Source organism: Meriones unguiculatus, chromosome 11 (assembly GCF_030254825.1).
Source record: "Meriones unguiculatus strain TT.TT164.6M chromosome 11, Bangor_MerUng_6.1, whole genome shotgun sequence".
NCBI classification, from domain to species: Eukaryota; Metazoa; Chordata; class Mammalia; order Rodentia; family Muridae; genus Meriones; species Meriones unguiculatus.
In genome coordinates, this window is record NC_083359.1 from 3,882,128 (window position 1) to 3,906,013 (window position 23,886).

Sequence of the window (23,886 nt, forward strand, 5' to 3'; positions counted from 1 at the left end):
AGGGTCATTGAGGAGCCACACGGCTACATTCACACGGTGGGGACAGTCCTCACTAACAAAAAGTGGCAGATGGACAAGTACACGCAGTAACACGGGTGGAGCTAAAATGCCATGTATGCCTAGGGAAAGCACCAGCTACAGAAGTTACACCTTTCACAATGCTGTGAACGTTCCATTTTAGAAAAGGCTCAACTGTGCAGAGAGAAAACCATCAGTAGTGCCTAGAGGCTGGGCCCCGCAAGCAGGAAGGCTACAAAGGGGCACGAAAGCACCTTCTGGGAAACGGAGCTGTTCCGTGTCTGTATCAACAGACTTTCCATAGAAGGGTGAGATTAACTCTAAACCCTACATCAATACCTCTACTAACAAAACGGTAAGGATAGCGCTTTAATAATCTACCTGCCTTCAAGTTCTCAAGTGATCTGTTATTGCACACGAGCGAATCATTTGCTCCTGCTTCTGTCGGTCTGATTGGGTTGGTTAACGCTGCAAAGAGCAGCAGGACGTCTTGGCAGGGACAGAAGCTCCTGATTAGTTTCAAATCATCTTTTTTCCATTTGTGCAGCAGATGTTCCCGGAAGTGGTATCCCTCTGCAGATGTACTCCATCGCAGTCACCCGTGAAGTCCAGCTAACATCCTGGACAAGATCCCTGTGGCCTTCCTCCTCCAACCCACCCCAAATCGTCAGCCCAACACACAGTGTGGTCTCGGAGCCAGGGACCCAGGACTGACCAGCACTGACCAGCACAGCCTTTCTGCTCAGTTCCTCCCTCTGTCTTCAGGCAGTGCTATCGAATGCAAATTAGTCCACGTGGCATCTTAGGCTCCACTCCTGTGTTCACACTATCTCCCCCAACCCCTCCAGCATCTCTTCTGAATTAACTTGTTCCAGCCCAACTCAAGTTGGTCCCATTACTGAGGAGAAAAGGTCACCCTGGCCAGTGTGCGTTCTTCTCATACCTCAGTACTAGCTGTGAAATCTACAGAGAAATAGCAACCCTGCCTGAGAACTCACAGACACCTCCATGTTTAGTGCAACTGTAATGCACCCCCCCCCCATATCTATTTTTCTAAATAGGTGCCTCTGGCAATAAGGAAAGTCCTGGCAGAATTTATGATAGCTTGTCACTTATAATGCTGAAAATATTATGCACTTTGCAGCCAGTAAAAGTCACTAGAATCCCAGTGTCTCCCAAGGGCCCACGTGGCTTGGTCCCCAATCCATGGCGCTGCTGGAAGTGGTGGAAGCCTTAAGCTGTGGGACCTGATGGAAGGAAGTCACTGCTAGTATACCCGTGCAGACCTAGGAGCTTGGCTCGTTTCCTGTCCCTTTCTTTCCACCTGCCATTAGGTAAGCAGTGTCCTCTGCCCCCGAAGCCATCATCTCTCCACAGATGCTCAGTTAGGGGTGGGGGCTCACGAGCCTTGATCTTGTGCAGGTCTCGTCAGGCAGCTGCAGCAGCGACTGAGCTCATGAGTGCAGAGGCTTCACTGTTCTGCTGCAGTCCTCGTGGACTTCTGGCCCTGACAGTCCCATTCGCTCTTCCACGAGGTCCCTGAGTGTGTGTGTGTGACACAAATGTCCCATTTGCAGCTGAGCACTCCATAGATGTGTGTTCTCTGCCCACTGACAGAGAATTTCTTCACTAACCACCACACACAACTTAAACTTTTCTGGTGTGGCCTGAGAGCTTTATGCTCTTCTCTTAATCCAATTAACTTTTTCTGCCTTAAGCATTTATAGTTCCCATATCAATGTACTCAATGCAGTCTGTCCCCTCCCCCCACCGTGTGTGTGTGTGTGTGTGTGTGTGTGTGAGTGTGTGTGTGTGTGAGTGTGTGTGTGTGTGTTTGTAATAACATGTAACCCTAAGAAATGTTGCAAGGAAGTTTGGTTACCTTACAACCATGCTGGTATGTGACTCAATGCCAGTAACTGCCTTTGGCTCTGGTCTGTTCCTTGGCATTTCATTTTGATCAAGTCATTTTTACCCCAGGTGCTCTAAGCAAGCTTTGCAATAGAGCCTTTGTCCTAGCCATTAACACTTGCATTCAGCAGTTCTAGTCTCCCTATTTTATATTTATGGTGCCTTGGGTACTGGGGTCAAAATTAGGACTTCATGCTCTACCACTGAGCCCCTCCACCACCACCAAGCACAGCCCTAGGACAGAAGCTTTTGGTGGGTAGTTTTATCTTTGGAAACAAAAGGAAGAAGCTTGTACTCAGGGATATTATCTGGATAGGGGTGCTGCTGCCGCCAGGCTCAGACCCAAGCTTCCCAGATGCTGAGCCAAGTCTCAACCACTGAGCTACGCCTCCAGGCTTCAGGTATGCCTTTGTAACACTAGATAAATTATATTCAAAGGTTCTGCCATGGAAGCATCAAGAGGAATAAAAAGACTACAATGTTATAGGTAACTAAAATAGCAATTGACAAAAAAAAGTAAGATTTTTAACCACAGCCTTGGGAAGGGAAAGAAAAGGAAGGCAGCTCGCTCTTCAGCTATGAACGGGGCACAGGGACACCAGCAATGCAAGCAGAGCGCTTTGCAGATGGGGGCTGGCAGTACACCACGCCATCTACAAGGTGGGCTAACCCTACAGTCTTCCAGCCGGGACCCTCAGAAGTACTCAACTCCCTCCCGCCCCGCCCCCAAGCTCACTACTGGGAAAGAAAGTCTGCAACCTCTGAGTTGTGGGACTTTCTCTTGGGAGAGACCAGATCAAACACTGGGCAGTGGATGAACTCGGAACTCAGCTTGGATGCGGGGCCACGGCTCACAGTTCCAGGCACACCCTTCCTGCCGGGACACCAGCACAGCAGAGTCCTGTCCTGGCAGGCACGCTCGGGAGCAAGGCCTTGGGCAAGGAGATCAGTGATGGGAACCTGCACTATGTGGGCAGCAGTGGGGCCTGGAAGCAAGGGAAAGTCTACTTTTCCAAGGTCAGAAACTGACTTTAGAAAAACAAATTGAAGAGGAGGGTAGGAAGGAGCCGAGACTGAGCCAGCGCACCCGGGCAGGGCTGGGGCTGGGGAGCAAATCCAGGAGGGCAGAGGGCGAGTATGAGCCTTACTGTGGTCTTTGGAGCAGGCACTACAAAAATTAATTTGAACCCCAGAAATGGTGGAGAAAAGCAGTGGAATCCGACTGAAATAGCATTTGACCTTTGGACCCTCTCATCCTGAGCTGGGCTGGGCCTCCAGTGGAGTTCACAGAGGCCACTGAACAGCTGTCCCATGATAACCAGGGCTGCGGCTGTCAGCAACATGTGTTTAAAGCCAGCACTCGTCTGTTCCCACTCTGTGGAGATGGAAAAACAGTCATGTTTCCCTTCATTTCTACCTCTGCCTGAGTGATCCAAAATTAGGAAATCATCTGGGTTTGTAAAAATAATCACTTCTTGGCATGTTCACAGGGCTTGCTGAAATGCTGTTTCGGAAAAGCGAGTTTGGAAGCCTGGAGGTCACAATAGGAAATGAATCTGGCAATTTGAAAGTGCACCTGCTGGTCTTCCAGCCATCTCGGCATTCAGATAATTTATCCTTCTTTCCAAGCATCCTTTGTGCTTTTATTTGAAAAGGGCTCCGAGTTATCGCACTCACTCCGCATCGGAGAGCAGCCATGCTTCTCTAGATGAGGATTCTGGGATTCTTTTCTCACTAACCTCGAACTACTCCGCAAATACTCACTTATGGTCTGGTGATACACAGTGCCCTGCTAAACATATAAGGACTGTAAGCGGGACAAGCCAGGCCGTAAGCAGAAAGACCCGGCTCAAGGGAGACTAAAGCATGCCAACTGTCTCACACGGCAGCCCCGCAGGGTACCCCGGGGATGGCTGATTGGGAGGGTGAGGAAGGCATGACGCACCCAGCCTCCTCCACTAGGTGGCTGAATCCACACGAATTCATCAGCTCTCGTCTGGAGGTGGGAAGCCCAATCGATGTAGGGTCTCATCAACGCGTCTAGAAGCTCTATGGGAGAGAGATCGTTTCTTTCTCTTTGCTGGGTCTTAGAAGCCACCCACGTGCCCTGGCTCGTGTCCCCGAACACCTTCAAGCCAGCCATGACTGGACAAGTCCCTCTCAAATCAAATTAACCTCATGCTGACGGCCCTGTTACTTTTTTCATCTTAAAACGGGATTTGTTGTTTTAGCTGTGTTTATGTGCCATGTGTGGGAACGTTCATGCGTGAGTGCAGGTACCGCCAAGTCTAGAAGAGGGTTTAGAGTTCTGAGGCTGAAGTTACAGGTGGCTGAGAGCCACACAGAGCCGGTGCTGGGAACCAAGCTTAGGTCCTCTGGAAGACCAGCCACACTCTCAACCACCGAGCCATCTCCGCGGCCACCCCTTCCTCTTTTAAGGACCGCTATGATGGCAATGGGCCCACTAGACAACTTATGCCTTTCTGGCCACCCCCTTTCACTTCTCATGACTGCTGTGGTGGCAACGGGCACTACTAGACAGCTGCCATCTTTCCAGCCATCCCTTCTTCTTCTAAGGCTCGTTGTGAGGGCAATGCACCCTTACAGAACCAAGCCAATCCTCCCAGCTCAGGCCCCACACCTTCAATCGCAGGGACAAAACTTGGGTTTCATTTTGCTTTTCTGGTGGGCTCTGCTATGTAGCCACAGCTTTGAACTCACCATCCTCTGCCTCAACTTCCTCCACAATGGGATCCCAACACGTCACCACCCCTGGATGCAGAGCCTTTGGCCATGTAGACAGCTGTCCGTGGGTTCCAGAGGTGAGGATGTGGGCGTCTGGGCCTGTCCACCACCATCTACGTGCTCTCCAGCTTCAGTGAGAGCTTTACCTTGGGGGGGTTCTTTGGGGTTCCTGAGATAATCAGATTCTGGCTCTCAGGCAGAGGCATCTTCCAGAAGTCACGGGGCAGGCCAATTCTTTCTCACACATCTTTAAAAAGAGAAAACTTTTGCCCGAAGCCCAGGGCAGCTGCCGGATATGGATCATGGTCCTTTACTAATCTGTTATTTTTTTTTAACAACAACAACAATATATATATATATATATATATATATTTTTTTTTTTTTTTTTTTTGAGCTAATAATTTGATCTGGTTGTCAAAGAGTTGTCCTCCCGTGGAGCACAGAACAGCAAGTACCGCAAAGGGAAGGCGCCACTCTTTGCATGCTCAGCGCTGTGTGACAAGGCTTACGTACCATTCCACTCTCTCAGCAACCTGAGAGGGAGGCATTCGTCTACCTCCAGGAGCAAACCAGTGCTCAGCCTGAAGCTTACAGGTATTTCCACATCTAGGACTACAGTCAGGTCACAGTATCTACACTTTATACCCATCAATCCAACAAACGTCAGATTGAAAATGAACAGGAAAAAATGCATCTGCAATGAAGGCGTTAGGCCTTTTTCGTCACTGTCGTTATTACCTAAATAATCCAGCATAACAAGCACTTTTAGGGCAGTTACACTGTAACTGACAATCTAGAGACCACTGAAAATAGGCAGAAAGATATGCATAAGTCATAGCCGAGCGCTTCACCGGTTCACACAAGGACTTGAACATTTCCAGACTTTGGTATCTGTGGGGGTCCTGGAAGCAATCCCTCACGGCCACAAAAGGATGACTGCATTACCATATATGGAGACAGAGGCACATCCTATCAGGGCCCAAGCGAGCTGAACGCCACTGTCTATCAAACAGTACTCTTCCACGCTACAGCAATGCTTACAGAGGGAATCAACGTGCTGGAAGTCACCGTCGGCCCCGGGAGGTGCATCAGAGGTGCAAGGTGGAGTTCTCCAGGTCTTCTTGACCTCGGAGACTGCTAGGAGGTGCGCGTGGCCTTGGCGCTGCTGAGGAGCTGCTTGCTCAGGCGAGGCCGAGAAGTGCGACACTGAAGCGGGAAGCGGAAGTCTGACTCTTACAGGCACAAGAGGCAGAATCAAAGGAAGATTTGGGGTGAAAGTACAAGCCAGCAAGAGGGCTCCTCAGAGTTTGATTTTTTTTTGGGGGGGGGTGCTGCCTAGATCCAGGGGCATGAGGGCCAGCCCCGTAGGTGGGAGGGAGGGTGTGTACTGAGCTTTACTGCCCAGTAAAGCTCCTACGGCAAAGGGAAGCTTCAGTGCTGTGTGCTACAGGCCAGCTCCGGGAGCCGGGTGACGCAGGCACTCTCAGCTCCACAGCACCCTCTCAGCTCAGTGGTTCCAACCATCCCACCACTGTGCCCCCTCATGCTGTGATGACCCTAAACTGCAAAATTATTTTCGTTGCTACTTTATAACTGTAACTTTGCTACTGTTATGAATCGTTATGTAGATATCTGTGTTTTCCATTGTCTTAGGCGACTCCTGTGAAAGGGCTGGGTGAACCGGGAGGTCATGACCCACAGGTTGAGAACCACTGCACTTGAGAACTCTCTGCAAGCAGGGCTTAACAAAACAGACACGGCAGACTCCTGTTTCAGCATCTCCGGGGAATGCCAGGAAAGCTGTGCTTGGAGCTGACAGGCAACCAACGGCTTAATGAGAGACACAACAGACAGCCATCCCAGGAAGCTCCTGGCGGTTTCTTCATCTCCATGGTTGTAGCACATCCTTGAGAATGATAAAGGAGGTGCCATGCTACAGAGTACACTCTTTAAAAAAAAAAAAAGTTTCTCTTTTCGCACTGCCTATTGTGCTTTCATTGTGCTCCCTCCACATTAACCATGATAATCATCACTAATTCCCGGATGTTACTGTCACTCTCATTCTTATATGGGGTAGAGATGGACAAAAATGCAGTTACATTTGCTTTTCAATATCTTAAAAAGAATCGCTTCCTTGAAGGGAAAGCGGCACAGAACTTTTCTCTTGGGGGCACGGAAGCACGTGGGAGGCAGGGCCAGGAGGGTTAGGAGTTTGAGGTCCTCCATGGCAACATAACTGAGATCCAGGTCAGCCTGCACTACAGGAGACCCTCTTTCAAAAGAAGAGAGAGGGGATGGGAGGACACTGCCTTGTCATTTACAATAACTTATAGTATGTACTGAGATAAATCTGCACAGTGGTGGAAGCCGGAAAGATGGCCCAGCAATAAAATGCAAGAACCCAAGTTGAGATCTCCAGCACCCACATAATTGTTGGACAAGTGTGGCATCCTGCCTGCAATCAGGAGGCAGAGACGGAAATTCCCAGGAGTAAACTGACCAGCTAGACTAGCTGAATCGGCGAACTCTGAGTGCAGTCAAGAAACTCGACACTGGAAAAGTAGAGGTCCTGAAGAAAACACCTGATCTCAGCCTTTAGCCTCCCACATGCACAATTTTGCTTGACCACACACATACACATCATGTATAAAAATAAATCTAAAAACAAGACACACTTTGTCAGCAAATGGATCTGGGGTCAAATCAAGATTTGACGGTATGTAGTTACTTAATGCCCCTCAGTTTCTGTCTCCTAATTCTTAATAATAATAGCAACTTCATTAAGCAATGCAAAGATTAAGTTAATCTGCCATCATCAGAACACCACCGTGGCTGCTTCCACAGAGACAGCACCAAAAGGTCTCCAGCTCCGCCACACAGAAGGCCTACCTGCAAAGCCTCTGTGTAAAGAATCCTGATGCTCAGAGGCTGCTACAGGAGCCCCCGAGGGAGACAGTGAAAACAAATCAATGCAGTAGCCAGCAAGTCTGAAACTCAGTATCATGGTTTGGTCACGTTTCCCCCAGGTTCAGTGTGTGGAAGGCCCATGTGTTGGGGTGGCCGGAGTGGGAGGTGGAGAGGCACTGAGGAGGCAAAGTCGGTTTAGTCACACCTTTGAAGGGACTGCCGGACCCAGTCACTCTGCTGCCTTTCCCATTGCTCCCTGACTCATCAAGTGAGACAGTCATTCATTCTGCCACGTGCGTGGGCCATGAAGTCTCACCGTGGACCCGAAGCAACAAAGCCAGTTGATCATTGCTTGGTACCTCTACAATTATGAGCCCCAGTAAGTCTTTTCTCTTTGTAAGCTGGTGTTCTCGGATATATTATCACAGTGGGGGAAAGCTGGCTTACACGCCAAGGCACCAAGTCCATGAGTGAACTAAGAACAAAAACCTCATATTTCAGCCCAAATTCTTCCCACGAGGACAAAGCAGGGAGCCGGTAAAACAACTCTGGGGTTAAAAATCACTCTGATTAGAAAAGATGGGAAGGGGCACTAGGGACTTATTCTAGACTCCCCCACATCGGGCAGGGATGAGCCGAGATAGGCAGAGAGCCATCCAGAGGCTGAGGAGCTGTGCGCACTTCCAAGGTGTGAGGTGGGGACATAGCCCTCTAATGTCCAGAGAGTCCACCCAGCCTGGACCCAGAGGCGGAGTTCTACTCACAGAAAAGCATGGCCGCACCAGGATGTTAATGAACACTCTCCCTGCTGGACAGACAGTGCGGAGCGTGAGCCGAGCTGGCCATTTGTTAGGCTGTTTGCTCACCTGTGGGATGGGGCTGGGGGCGGGCACTGCTGCGTAGGGGCTGCCCTTGCGACCAATCCCATCACTTCCCGTTGCCAGGAAAATGGTGGCGACAGTCACTGGGGCTTTGGCTTCCTATCACAAAATAAGATTCCAGGAAATCTGCTTCATACTTTTTCTTTGGTATTGAGTTTTTCTCCCCAATCGATCTAATTTCTCTTTGCTGATTCAAACTCAAATACTTTATTTATTGTATCTTAAAAATCAGCAACTACAGAAAGCCGATTGTTAACAAAAGGTAGTTACGTTTTTTTTTTTTTTAAAGATGTCTTCAGTAGTCTCGTAATATCAAATTATAATCTTTAACTATGCCATCCAGTTAGACTTCTTTTTAAAAGCTACAACTCAAGGGCAGTGTCTAAAGTACATCCACATTATAGAATCAACCAGAATGTCTCACTCTCACAGAGGAGGCTGACTGAACGACGGCCGACCAAGCAGAGGCTCCCAACACACCAGAAGGCATGGAGGGGGGTCACGTGGCCTGTGGCTCCCAGTAAGCTAGGCCGACGTTCCCGGGGGCTGCGCATGCTGAAAAATCTCAAGTGTGTACCTAAATGAAGAGTGTCAGAAGTGGGCACATAATCAGGCACGGGAAGCAGACCTGGGGCCAGCTACGGAACAGGGAGTGCCCTTTGGTGACACGCTGCTCTCTGCCGCACACACTTTGGTATTCAAGACTTGGGTTTTAAATCTCTTCTCCACCATGAAGCTATTTAGAATCATCCTTTCCCCCTGAGTCATCCATCTTTTTCCATTCTTACCCAAACCGCTTCCCTGGTTAGAAGGCCACAGATTCTAACTTGAGTTTGCCGGGGGGTGGGTGGGTGGGGGGCGCTCAAAGCAGAGAAATGTCGGGCATGTTATTTTCGGCGTGATTTAAACAGCTCTGGTGTTATAACTGAACAGAAAGAACAAAGATACTTAAATATTAATCATCCTGCCCAGCTGCCCCCTGGGAGCCACGGGAAATGGCAACACACTGCTGGCTCCCGGCCTCGGGTGCACACGGCCGCCGTGCTGCTCACACACTCCCCCTTCCTGAACATATGGAGAGTTCTCAGGAAAGAATTTGCCTCAGTGAACCCTGACTAGCCAATCAAAACCAGAAGGTTCCAAGTTCAGTGACTAACATGAGGAAAGAGCTGTGCATGGTGAAAAGGAAATCTTGTGTGCTGGGGAAATTTATGCCCCCAGATCACTCCGGCACAGGTGTGCCGGGTCACCTGGCCAGACCGAACTTTAAAAGGCCACTTCAAACATTTCTCCCAGCAGCCCGCCTGTCGTCACAGGGTCTGAGAGGCCGCCAGTGCCCCGTCGTATCTGGGACCCCCAGGATGGATGGGGGCAGCCGCCACGCCGGGCCTGCGTCCTCCTGAGCGTGTTTACTTTACTGCTCTCAGCCCATACGGTAGGGATTATCATCCCGGTCGGTCCACGGGAGGGAGCAGAGCCTGGAAGGATGAAGCTTGGGGCTCCCAGTCACGCAGCTGCAGAACGGAGGGGGCGGGCCTCCCCGAGTCCAAAGCCCGCTCTTTATCACTGCACATCTGGCATTCTTCCCTCTCTTATGCCCTAGTATTCATAGAAAGGTCAAAAAAAAAAAACACAAATCTGGGTGGAGGCAACATTCAGACATAAACAGGTTCTGGCTGTTGAGGATGACCTTGGAAAACAGGGAGGCACGCACTTCCAAAGGGTGGACTGAATTCCTTAGTCCCCTTGGAAGATAAATTAAGTATGTTCAATTCCTAAGCAGAAATCTGAAATCCAAAATGTCTTTCAATCCAAAGCTTTCTGAGTGCTGGCCTTTTAAGGTGGAAAATTCCACCCTGACCTCAGATCAGAACACAGGTGTGGGCCGTGCCTGTGGCTCGCCAGGTAAAGGCGCTAAGACCAAAACCTGAGTTTAGTCCCTAGTACCTCACATGGTGCAAGGCGGCATCGCTGATTCCAGAAAGCGGTCCATCCTCCAATCTCCAGCTGCACACTGCGGCATGCGCACACTCACACACACACACACACACACACACACGCACACACACACACACACACGCACGCACGCATGCACGCACGCACGCACGCACACAGACACAGCTCTCTGCTCCCCCAGTTCCAGCCACAGCTGCATCTCCTCACGCAGTGCCAACCTCCTCCCCAAGACGGGACAATGAAGGTTGGGGTGAGCACACCAGGCCATACTGTGCTCCTGGTCACCAAGGCTGCCTTCAACTCTGCAAAGTGAACTCTGCTGCCATTGGTGACCTCCTTCATTGACTTTAACTCTACGGTCTGCATGTTCCAGAATGATTCCACTCATGGCAAGTTCCATGGCACAGTGGAGGCTGCGAATGGGAAACATCAACTCGACGGCCATTACCACCTGCTAGGAGCCAGGTGCCACCAACATCTAATGGAAGGCCAGGGCTCACTGGAGGGCCGTGGTCTAAAGGGTCGCCATCTCCGTCCCTTCTGCCGATGCCTCATGATGCGGGCGAACCACAGGAAATACAACAACCCACTCAAGATGCCTCCAGCCGCTTAGCCCCGCCAGCCAAGGGATCCACGGGAACCCTGGCATTGTGGAGGGGCTCATGACCACAGTCCATGCCGTCACTGCCACCCAGAAGACTGCGGGTGCCCCTCTAGGAAGCTGTGGCGCAATGGCCATGGGCTGCCCAGAATGTCATTCCCTGTATCCACTGGCACTGCCAAGGCTATGTGTGGGCAAGGCCTTCCCAGAGTTGAACGGGAAGCTCTTTGGCGTGGCCTTCCATGCTCCTACCCACGGTGTGTCTGTCATGAATGTGACATGGCACCTGGAGAAAGCTGCCCAGTACTACGATAACAAGATGGTGGTGAAGCGGGCACTGGAGGGCACTAAAGGGCATTCTGGGCTACACCGAGAAACAGACTGTCCCCCAAAACTTTAACGGGGATGCCCACTCTTCCACCTCTGACGCCGGGCTCATGTTGCTCTCAGTGACAACTTTGTAAAGCTTTATTTCCAGTACGACAAGGAAGAAGGCTACCGCAGCAGAGTGGTGGACCTCATGGCCCATGTGGCCTCCAAGGAGGAAGGAGCCCTGAAGAAGAAGAAGCCCACCCCAGCAAGAACAGAGGAAGAGAGAGGCCCTCGGCTGCTGGGGAATTCCTGTCCCAACTCAGTCCCCAACACTGAGCATCTCCCTCACAGCTTCCATCCCAGCCCCCATAAGAGAAGGACGGGGGGTTAGGGAGCCCTGCTCTCTTAAATACCATCAGTAAAGTTCTCCGTACCCACACAAAAAAACAATACATATATATGTGTATATATATACATATATGCCTGTATATATATACCTATACATAAAAAATAAAAACATACATAAATACATAAAAAATAAAAAATACAACACAGGTACATAAAAATATTGCATAAAATTATTTTCAGGGTACATAAAGAAGGTATATAGAAATTTCAAGTGAATTTTGTATTTAGACTTGGTTTGCAATTCCAGATATCTTATTATATAATGCCAATATTCCAAAATTAAAAAACAAACAAACATAGCCCAAGCATTCAAGATAAGGGATAGTCAGCATGTATTTCCAGGTCAAAGGGCACTTAGGCTGCTGAGCAGATATAAAATTGAAATGTGAGGCTGGCCAACAGTGTGGAGACACACAGGCTAGCTCTTCAGGCTGTGAGGACTTGAGACAGTAGTCAGTTTTATCCTCAGAAGTGCAACTGATATCAAACCCCCACACTGCTTCCGTTGACACACGTGGCAGGACCTTGGCAAGGCATGCCTGCAGCCTGACAGGGGCAACCGGAACAGCGGCGGGGCCCGACAGCACCATGACAGGCAAATCTCAGTGTAACTGAACATGGAACAGAAGCTGTCACGTTTATTAAGCACTCGCTGTGCGTGTGTACTGTGCCAAGCACCACCGCGCCGACTCCTCGGCAAACCCCGTGGGGTCTCCTACTTTTCCTCCTCTTTTTTTTCCCCTTGGTGCTGAGACAAGGAGATGCAATTTTCAAAGTGAATGGGGCAACCGAGCAGGGTAAAGCTTTCGCGGTTCTCCCACTGACGGGGCATACAAGAGAACATCTGTCCCCGAGTAACAGAGATGTAACTCAGATGCAGAGACAAACTCTTTGCCAAAAGCTTTGGTGGGGGTTTCTGGGTTTTTTGTTTCGTTTTCCCTCAAGAAGCTGGGGGAGGAGGGAGAAAGGATATGTGGGAGGTTTGTGGGTTACAGGGGAGCTAAGAGGAAGGGGGCAGTAATACGCTGGGACACAGAGACTCCATCAAAGAGAATAATGTGCTTTTCCAGGCGGGGCTGTTGGGAGTGCCCCGGACCTACACCTCATCACAGAAATGGCATTAAAAAAAAAGTCTCTTCCTCATGGTTTCAGGGTTTTCTCATGTGAGATCCAGATCACTGGCCAGTTTACTTTTGGAGATACCATGGTGTCTCCCTGTACCTGACCGACTTCTGTCCTTTAGAGTGGGCACACTCTGAATGCTGTCAGCAGAGAGGGAATTGCTGTATAAATGTTGCCGAGCACAAATCCAGGGCCCTGCTGCGCTCCACCACTGCCCTGAGGTCTCCACAACCTACACGCCGAGTGTCTTTAGGATCCAACCCAGGAGAAGGTCGTGACCCAACCACAGTTCACCCTGGGTTGGTGAACTGTGCTATTACATGCACGTACAGGCACGTGAGGGAGCTCCTGAGGGCGCAAGCTGAGGGCCAGGTCGGCCTTCAGCAGCACTGTCCTGATGAGGCCTCAGGAGCTCCTGGAGAAGCAGATATATTCCCTTCAGAAACAAGCCTAAGCCCGCACTGCCTGCCTGTCCCCACCACCTCTCCACCTCTCCCCTCCACCTTAGAAGACGCCTCATGCCTGTCAACCTTCACACAGAGGTGTGAGGCCCACCACTGACTAGAACTGTTAGTCAGGTTGCCTGTACATAAGTGACATCAGATGACATGGGCTGGACAGGCTCCTTAATTTCCACCTCAAACCAGGCCGTCAGTGTCAGACTGTCTGTGGGCCAAATAACTCCCACTGCCAAATAATTTACTTCTTCTCATACCCTTTCTGCAGTTCCAGCAAGAGAAAGCATTTTTTTTTAAACAGAGCAAAACAAAAATGGCTACTTTCAGGCTCTTTGATTGAATGGATGACAAAACCAGAAAAAAATGAGAATTACCTTTGCCCTACTCCCAGCCCTAAAGAGGGCCATATTGGAGTCAGTTTAATTGCAAGGCTCCTGAGTCAGAAGAAAAGTTGAGGATTATTCCTCATGCCTCAGATGATCTAAGGAAAAGACCACAGAGGGGCTCACCCCGAGAGCTCATTCAAAGACACACATCGAGCGTCAAGCCTGGTTAGACACACACACTGTTAAATCACTAGTTGTTGGCTCTTGGGTACATAATAAATACTTTTTTAAAGCTGTTTACATATTTCAAGCAAACAAAAGGTCCGCAGGACTATTCTCCAGTGTCTGAAATGGCTGGACAAGATCAAATGTCTTGCTGGGGGTTGCGGGTGGTGGTGGTGGTGCATGCCTTTAACGCCATCACTGTACCCTAAGCAAAGCCTGTGAAAGAAGGGTACATGGCGTGCCTGCGTACCCTTCTGAGGCCGGTCCTTGGCAGGTATCCAGGAACTTGGATGTGGGGAGGTTCGCGCTGCTAACTGATAAGTGTGGTTGGTGGTGCCTGGGCTGCACAGACACCGTGGCTTATGGCAAGCACCTGCTCTCCTTCGGGGTGCCTGGCATCTGGGTACCTGACAGGGAGGAGGTCACATGTCTATGTGAATCATACATGTTGTCCTGTGTGACTTTACCGCCTCAGTGTCCCTGGAAGGCTGTCCCTGGGTGCCCTTGGACTTTCCTCAGAGCCTGGCCTTGGCCGATTCTCTTTCGTATCCTCTTATGTGATAATTTATAACCACAAGCGCACACCTCGCTTCCACTGTTTGTGGTGGCAAGTACTGAATTAGCACTGACCAGTGTTCCTAAGGGAGGTGTGTCCCTGTCTCACGCAGCTGCAGTATTTTACCCCCAACTCACCACAGTGAGGCTATTTTCATTGTATTTCAAAAGGAAAACAAAGCTCAGAAATATCTGGTGATTTGCCCAAGGTGAGGCCACTAAGAAAGTCCAAGGTTGGGCCTGAAATCTGTGAGCTACTGTCCCATTACTGCCGATATCTTACAAGAACAAATTAAGAGGGTAGGGCTGACCTTGGCTCTGTTTGAGGACACGAACCACCTCAGTGGGGAAAGCACAGCGGCAGGAGCGTAAGGGAGCTAGCTGGCCACACCGCAGCCACAGCCAAGAAGACAGTGGCTGATTACACAGCGCTCAGCTAGCTTTCTCTCTTCTTGGGGACTCCAGCCTGTAGGACAGTGTCACACGCATTCACATCTTCCCATCTAAACCAATGTGATCTAACAACTCCCAAACACACCCAGAGGTTATCCTTGCGATTCCGAGATTCCAGACCCTGCTAAGCTGACAGTCACTGTTAGTCATCACACAACCTCGCAGTGGGACTCAACCTCCAACCCAAAGGCATCTCTGCAGGAAAGAGGAAACAAAGGCAGTGCATGCCTTGTCTGACCTTAGGACGTGCTCACGGGTGACTCGGGCTCTTTGTCACCTTTACAATCACTCAAGAATTGCAAAAGCACAGGCATGGAGGCTGCAGGTCACTGTCACAAGAAGTGACCCTTGTGAAGGCTCCAAGCCAGCTCCAGGCCTCCCTTCCTAAGAAGGCACTGAGAAAGAAAACCACTGTGCAGGCTGGCAGATGCCGACGGGGCTCAGGGTGAGGGAAGGGCAGCCTGAGGAGTCACCTACCCCAGCTGTCCCAGGGCCTGAGCAAAAACAACCTCTTGTTTCACTAATATGCCCAGAGCTCTTCCTCTGCAAAACCCTTGCCTCACTAGTTATATGGCAACCCAGCTACATGCCAGGGTCAAAACCAACACGTGGGCCCAGAAAGAAATGGAGAAGGTGTCAGGTGGGTGTGATGGCTCACAACTTTAATCCCAGCACTCGGGAGGAAGAGACAGATGGATCTCTGTGAGTTTGAGGCCAGCCTGGTCTACAGAGTGAGTTCTAAAACAGCCAGGACAGAGAAACTTTGTCACAAAAAAAAAAAAAAAAAAAAAAAAAAAAAAGAAAAGAAAGAAAGAAGGAAGGAAGGAAAGAAGGAAGGAAGGTGCTAGTTTAGAAAAGGCAAAGTCCTTACGGCCCCAGCTCACCAACAGAACTAAAGCTAGCAGCAAGCCACACAAGTACCACACAGCACGCCTATGCCAGGGTATCATTTCTGCTTTCTCAACACATTCACAGACACTGGCGCCTGGCTGTGCTATAAAAAACAAACAAACATAAATGTATAATATTCGGCTGTATCCCTGGTTCTTGGCAAGAGCTTCAAAAATCCTGGACTTTTCTGATAAGAGTGTTTTCTGTTATGTGTAAGAAGTGCTTTTAGATGTGTGCTAAGAAGGTGACTCATGGTAGCCCTTAAATAAGCCGAGGCGAGGGCTAGCCGTGTGGACGATTAGAGCACTGGACGCTTTAGGCCCAATCTTACCTTCAATGGTTGGGAAGGAGGTTGGTGACTGAGGGCCACAACTCGGCCAACGATCAACAAGTGCTGAAGCCTCCACAAAAGGCCACCAACAAGGTGCAGGCAGCTCCAGGGACAGGAAGCACACGGATGTGCCGTGAGCATGGCACACATGGCAAGGGCTCTGGCTCCTTGCCCCATTCATTGCTCTATTTGGCTGTTCCAGAGTGGCAAAGGCTACAATAACACTCTAACTGTAAGTATGGCACTTTCCTGAGTTCTGTGAATATTCTCATCAAGTACCAAATTCAGAGGAAGAGTCATGAGAATTTATAGCGAGCCGTACACAAGCGCCCGGGGATATCCAGGACTTCCAGCTGTATCTAAACCGGGACAGTCTGGGACTGTGCCTGGAGACCTGGGTGCCCAGGTAGAGTCAGCATGACAGATGGTTTTTCTTGTTCTCCCACAAAGACTGTTAGCCCTCAGGTACCGAAAACCACGAATACAAGGAACATAATTACCTTTCTCCACCTCCCCAGTTGCATTATTTTAGGGAAGTCCAGTTAGGAAGACATCAGGTGATGGCGTGCCACTCACACAAGCCCTAAAAAACAACTTCCACCAAATGAAACATTTGTTCTGCTGACGCCTCCAGAGCGCCAGCTGTTTGGGTAAAATATTTTATAGCTACTGTTACCTCATAAAAAAACATGACTTTGAGTTCTAGACAGTGGAGTTCAGCATGTGTGCTGCCTCCTTCCTTCCAGGGAGCACAGAGCCACCGCTGAGACACTTTCTTGAATCTAAGAAAGACTCCACAGTGGTGATGAAAACACGACGGAGTGCTATCAATGAACAAGGCCTTTGGAAGACTCATGTGCTTAAAGATGAGACCTGGACTGTATTGACAAACGACAATGCGGGGGAGACTCCAACTTGAAACATACATGGCCACAGAGAGAAGCTCTTTCTTCCCAAGCAGAGAGCGCTGGAGGCCCGCCAAGCTCAGAGTCAATGGCTACTGGCAGCCACAGAACGTTCTACAAAGAAAGTGGCTGTGAGGCAGGATTCCGGCCTCTGAGTAGAGGGCTGTCTACAGAGCAGCTGGGCCCGACTGCCCTGAGCTCTGCCCTGTGTGGGCTGCAGCCTCCAGGGCTGACTCCCAGCTGGAACCCTTGGCCAGCTCTCTTTGGAGAAAGGAAGGGCCGTAGTGCAAGGAAGGCCCATGGGAGCTGGTGTCCAGGAGAGGAAATGAGTCAGAGACGCTGGGAGAGCTGCAGGGTAAAAAGAGGTCAATGGAGGAGTCATGTCACCCCAGGTTAAGGTTCACGGCATCTCACCCTAGGTTAAAGCTCGGATTTCACTCCTTCTGTGGGGAGGGTTACAGAGAAGGTCTGCCTCTGCCTGTGCCTGTGCCTCTTTTAAACTTACCCATGGGAAACCTGCCTGTGCTACAACCTGACTACTTGTAGACCCATGGCAAGTTGTCTGAGACAAGCGAGAAGCCTCCTGGATAAAGAGCCCCTTCCAGCTGCCTATCCCCATCAGCGCGGACCTCTGTTCGGAAGCTTCAGGTGTCCATAGAGAATGCGCAGATATGCAAGGAGAAGCACAGCGGTGGGGAACTGCATGCTGAAAACAGTTCTCAGAGTCCAGGATGACAGTTAGGGATGAGGCCGTCGTCGGCAGGCTGGCTGCTAAGGCTCCTCGGCGCGTCTTCCTGCGGTCTCCCACCACATCATCTCGCTATAGCTTCTTCACCTTACAAAGGACACTAGTCATACTGGACTAGGGCCCAGCCAAATGACCTCACTCTAACTTAATTACCTCTTTAAAAGCCTCTTTCAAAATATACTGAGGGGGAGGCTGCTGGAACACCAACGCATGAATGGGGCAAAGCACAACGCAGGCCATAACACCACAGAAGAAAAATATCCAAGATGAACAACTCAAAACTTGCCAAAAAGCAGAAACGATAGGAGGAGTAGAAGAAAATAGGTTAGTGCCATGCAAAGGTTTCCAAAAGATCTCACAACCAGAAAAACACACTTCTGTGGAAAAAGCCAACCATGAACACCAAAGCTTCTTAAGGTTTAAAACTGCAGCATTCCCCCCAACACATACAGAAGAAGACAGACACACACACAAACACACACACACACACACACACACACACACACACACACTAGAAGAGCCACAGAGGAGAAAAAACATCACAGAAGTCGGTAAATCTACATGAAACACTGGCTTAAAGAAAACAGCATGAAAAACGAGGAGCCTGAAGTTAAGTTGAATTCTAAACTTGATTTATTCAGAGATTCTTATTTGCTTTAGACTTTTGAAGAAAAAAATACAAACATAGGTATGCACGTTGAAAATGTTGTGGACCAAGGTGGGTGGCCTGCCTGAGAATCCCACCCCTGGGTGGGGATGGAAGAAATTAGGATGCCCATAAAACCGCCATTTCCCAGCTTCTAGATGTATCTGGAAAGCCCACTTCCATCTGCTCACAGGCACAGGAAGCCCGGCCTCAAGCCCTGCCCCTGCAAGGGCATGCACACACAGTTGGCTCTGAGGCCCACATCTGGCTGAGTTACCTGAGACCAGGAGGCTTCTAGACTCCACCGGCAAGGATTAGAATCCCTTGGTTGTTTCCAAACCCGGCTAAGAATTTGAAGGGCTGTTTCAGAAACTGTTGTCTCTAACAGTTCTCTATGTGGAATATAATTTCCAGAAGACCCCTGATTTGGACAGGAGACCAAACCGAGTCGTTCAAGTGCCGTGACTGTGATGAGAAAGCACGCGTCCCAGGTGCTTAGTCCTAGGAGCTGAGCTTGAGTGACTCCTCGGCATGCACCTGCCTCAAACAAGGCCAGGCCAGCACGCGCTTGGTCCTCACTCCTGCTCTCTATCCACACAAGCTGCCTGTGCCCTTTCTAGCCCCAGGTCTCCAACCAGAACACTCTCCCTCCATGTACAGAATTACTAATTCAAGCCAGTTTAAGATCTGAGCTGTTTGTTGTAATTCTTTTTGTTTTGTTTTGAGACAGGGTTTCTCTGTAGAGTCCTGGCTGCTCTCCAACTCGGCGACCCTCCTGCCTCTGCCTCCCAAGCGCCGAGATCAAAGGTGTGACACCAGTGCCCAGCAGTGGTTTTATTTGACAGAGGACAATGGCACCTCCCTCACATGCATGGTGGCCTACACCTGGAGCCGCGGTTATTCAGGAGGCTGCGAAGGGGGTGACACTGTCTTCTGACACCCACTCACTCAGGATATTGAGCTATGGTTTTGCTGTTTTGTTTTTATCAAGATGTGGTTTCCCTGGCTTCCCTGGAACTCACTCTGTAGACCAGGCTGGCCTCAAACTCACAGATCCACCTGCCTCTGCTTCCCAAGTGCTGGGATTAAAGGTGTGCACCACAACCACCTGGCTCTGGTCTATGTTTGTTTGTTTGTTTAACCAAAGACCTATGTTACAAAGGTGATGAACAACGCAGAATCCCCGCAGCTTGCTTCTGATGTGGGCACTGCACACTGGCCTGCTTCACATTCTTAACACCGTGAAACAGGTCCTAAGAATCTTCCTGATAGACGCGATTAAATACTGAAGTCTGGCTACCTTGCTCGAGATCACACAGCTAGCGGGCCCTAGAGTCTCACCACAGTGGAGTATTGCTCCATTCGTCTGGACTATGTGGACTAACCGCTCCAGGCTCCTCCTGCCCCGGCCAGGTGCACGGGGGATTATACTGGACGGTGTCTGCATGGGGCAGCTGATCAGTGCAGCCAGTGAGGCAGGAAACAAGCTCATTTGTCATCTGGGGGCAGAGCATGTAACTGCCGGGACAGCTGCCCCAGAGCTCTCTTGCTTCCCGGTGTCTCGTCCAGCAGGGCCCGACGCCAGCCAGCCAACCAGCACTAGCTGACTCGAGCAGCTTCCTCCTGTGAATTGTGTTTTAAAGAAATCACCCCAAGGGGCTGGAGAGATGGCTCCAGGTCAAGAGCACCAGCTGTTCTTGCAGAGGACCCGAGTCCAGTTCCCAGCACCCACGCGGTGGCTCACAAGCATCCTTAACTCCAGGCTCTGGGAATCTAATATCGTATTCTGACCTCCAAGGGCACCAGGCATGAATGGGGTCCACATACATATATACAGACATACACACACATAAATAACCTAAAAACCCCATTTGTTTTAAAGAAGGAAATCGTCTACTAGGGTAAGAAGTATAGACTTCCCGGGGAACTCGAGGCTTCTAGTGCTCACCTGGCTAATGTGTGCTATGCGGCAAGTGACAAAATGGCAGCGATTCCTCAGCCTTGTTCCCTGCTGTGGCTCCAACAACAGGGGTCTCACCAGCTTTGACACCCAGATGCTCCTCCGGAGACTGGAGGGAGACCACTGTCTGCCTTCCTCAGCTTGCAGAGCCTCTTTGCACTCCTTCCTTCTCGACCCCTTTGCCCATCTTCAGAGCTGGAAGATAGCATCTCGCCTCAGACACTGCATTGCCTTACTCTTCTCTGACAAATCTCCCTCTCACCTGCAGCCTCACCTTTCCTTTTGGTGGTGCCAGACATGAAATTTAGGACCTACTGCCTGCTAGGGGGGTGCTCTGCTATGGAGCTCCGCACCCAACCCCTGCCCCCCTTTACCTGTAATCCCAGCTACTCTTCCTAGCCCAGCTGACTCAGCTTGACACACCTGTGAAGCCCCTTTTGTCCCTCGAGGGCAGCGTCTCAGGGATGGAGATGGAGATGTGCCGCTCTCAAAAGTGTGCAGGGAGCCGACTACACCGTTTTATTCTCGCTTTTCGCAATGACAGTTCAGCCAGGAAATCTAACCAACTGCTAAGCGGTGATCCGCTGGCGCAGACGGAAGTTCTGAGAGCGCCACAGCCTTCAGTGGGCAATCATCTTTCCAGCCCTCCCAGCACTGGTCTCAGGCAGGCGGGCAGCCTTCCCCGCCACTCCATCCTCCCGTTCCCTACACACAACAAACCAGTGACAGACAAGGCTCCCATCACGATTTCCCTTTCCCTGACATAGTCCTTGAGCAGGAACAAGGAACTGGCACCGGCCAGATGCTCTTAATGGTCTATGGTAAGAATGAAAACTAAATTCCTAAGTTGATAATTTGATCTTTTAGCTCTGTGGTTATGTTTTAAGTACAATGTATTTGTTAGCAAGGTTTGACCCTCGGTTCCAAAACCATCTGTCTGGTATTACTCTGGCCTATTGCTTCTCTCAGGAAAATCAAAACAGTAATTCTGTGGCTCCATAAATCACATGGAGACACTTAGAATGAAATGCCCTCGGCCTGGGGCCCTGACTTCCGTTACCCACACAAGTCACGGCAGAGATCCCAATGGATCTTCAGGCCTGATCCACCTAGAGACGCCACCAGCCTTGGTTCCGTTTAGCACAAGGATCGGAGGCTACAGTCCTGTCAGGGATGGGTTTGGTTTTGTTTTTATCCCGAGGATGTCAGTTCTTGTGAGAGAAAATGGCTTAGTCTGCCCTATCCCCAAGGAGAAAACACACGTCAGAAAACCACTGCCGAGTGAGTAAGCGCTGGCTCCCTGGGAGGCCACCACAGAGCAGCCCGGCTTATGTTGGCAGCGCATGGGAAAGCACCCCATGCTTGTCTGTACACACAGGCGTCCCTCTGAGTGTGGGATGGAGGTGGGGGTGGGGTGGGGATGGGAAGACGCAAAGGGGCAGGCAGGGCAAGCTCTGTGGTGCAGAAACGAAGACCCCTGCCAGCCACGGTAAGCTGGTGTGACACACGCAACTGTGAAGGTTCTGCGCATGTGTCACATGACCACGTGAGGCAGTGTGGAAGGGCAGTACCAGCTGCAACCTCTCAGCGCAGCCTGCCCGGACACTGTAGCTTGCTGCGCCAATCTGCTCTCCACCCTGACATGTAAAGTCATGTGGGAGACAGCAGGAGGTCTCCTCGAGGCTGTAGGTGAAACTGAAGCCTCCTTAATGGGGACTTCCTCAACCGCCTGGGGGGGCATGCGACGTAAACATAGGGGTCTTCAAATGTGGTGTGTGGGCAGCACTAGCAGCAGAGAGCAGTACGGTATCAGCAGGACTGCGCCCTCTGTTGTTGGCTTTGGCCACGGAAGGGATGGTAGGCCAAGGACTGTGGGTGGCCACTAGAAGCTGGAAGAGGCCAGGAAACCAATCCTTCCCCAGAGCCTTCAGAAAGGAATGTTGATCTCTTGTTGATATATTGGTTTTCACCCAGCAAGACTCAAGTCAGACTTGTGTGCTACTGAACCGTAAGACACTATGTCTGTGTTGTTTTAAGCCTCCACGTTTGTGATAATATCCTAACAGCAATTGGGCGCTAACAGAGAAACGGCCGAGGCTCTGAGGGTGTTAAGGCTCCCGAGTGTTTCTGATCTGCAGCAAAGTCTGGGAGCCCTGAGATAAAGGTGTGCTGTGAAGCTTGCTCATGCTGGGATCCACGTGGCAATTTTACCTCAGAAGGTATCAAGTCCCACACAAAACCATGCATCCTGCATTCCCAGTCAGGTCCCCACGGACGCCACGGCCTGCGCTCACCACAGAATGACATGTTCATCAGTTTAGGTCAGAACCCCTACCCGCAACAGGCAAATTTCCTTGAAATGAAAAATAAACAAACACCAGATAGCCCAGGCTTTCTAAATAAACCTTATTATCTTACCAGTACCGTCTCACGGGGAAGGAACTGACCAATGCCTGGATCAAACACAAATCCATAATTGGCCTGTTCACAGCACCAGCAGGGATAGGAACAAGCTGTGCCCACAGTGCTCAGCTGTCGAAGGTCACATTAGGACTGTGGAGACAGAGGGCTCTCCATTTGCTTACGCATCTATTTGCGTGTGACCGATGCTCAACAGCTGGATTTGTTTGTTTATGATGGAGAAGTGGACTGAAACCATGAGAACGATGACCACACTGCTTCTCCCCATTAAGCAAGGGAGTGCCTGCAGAGAGAGACTCCACCCTCCCAGGACTTCCACGCCCACCCCCACGTGATGCTACCTTCCCTCAGAAGGTACCTACCCACCTACCACGGTCTTGTCCCTGGAGCTGAAACGGTGGAACCTTCACAGCACTTTCACCTCCCTACCCTGTCTTTCTTGGCGACGAAGCCAGTACAACCGAAAAGCAAGCCACCTTCAGGAAACAGTTTCGGCCCCACCTTTTATAAAAGACACAGCACTCAGAGGTCTCTGCAAGTCCGAGCTTCACTTGAAGACGTCACCTTCCTGTGGACTACAGGACATGATGCGGGGAAGAGTGCCCAGCCTGACATGAGAGCTCCCACACAGACCAGGGCAGCCCAGCGATGCTGAAGCTTCTCCAGCCTCCTGTCCTGTCTTCTCACCAGGCCATTACTGCAGACTGGATGTCTCCATTTGGCCCTTTCCTTGGCATCTCTGGCTGGACGCAGCTAGTTCGGACTCACAGTCTTCACACCTCTCGACTGCATCCCTCACGGTGGCACTGGCTGTTCCCTGCATGGGTCCCATTCTCCTGTCCTACCGTTCCTCTTGCTCAGGTTCTCACCCCGTACGTAACTCAAGCACAAGAGCCTCGAAGCCCCCAGGCTCCAGAGCGCAGCGGACTACAGGTTCCTCTTTCTCAAACCACATCTGTCGCATCAAACCCTGAACAGACACTGTCAAACGTTTTTTGTTCTGTACCTGGTCACTTTGGACGGGAGAAGAGCAAACTCCCCTGGGTGCAGACACGATGCATGAGGCCCACACAGGGTACCAGACACTGAGCAATTTCACATCCTCC

At 50.5% G+C, this 23,886-nt stretch overlaps 1 protein-coding gene across 3 annotated transcripts in view; it reads right to left on the minus strand.

The window, feature by feature from the left end:
• The window catches only part of Stx8 (syntaxin 8), a 204,967-nt gene that overhangs the window by 131,512 nt on the left and 49,569 nt on the right, over positions 1-23,886 (minus strand). The window lies entirely within an intron of this gene.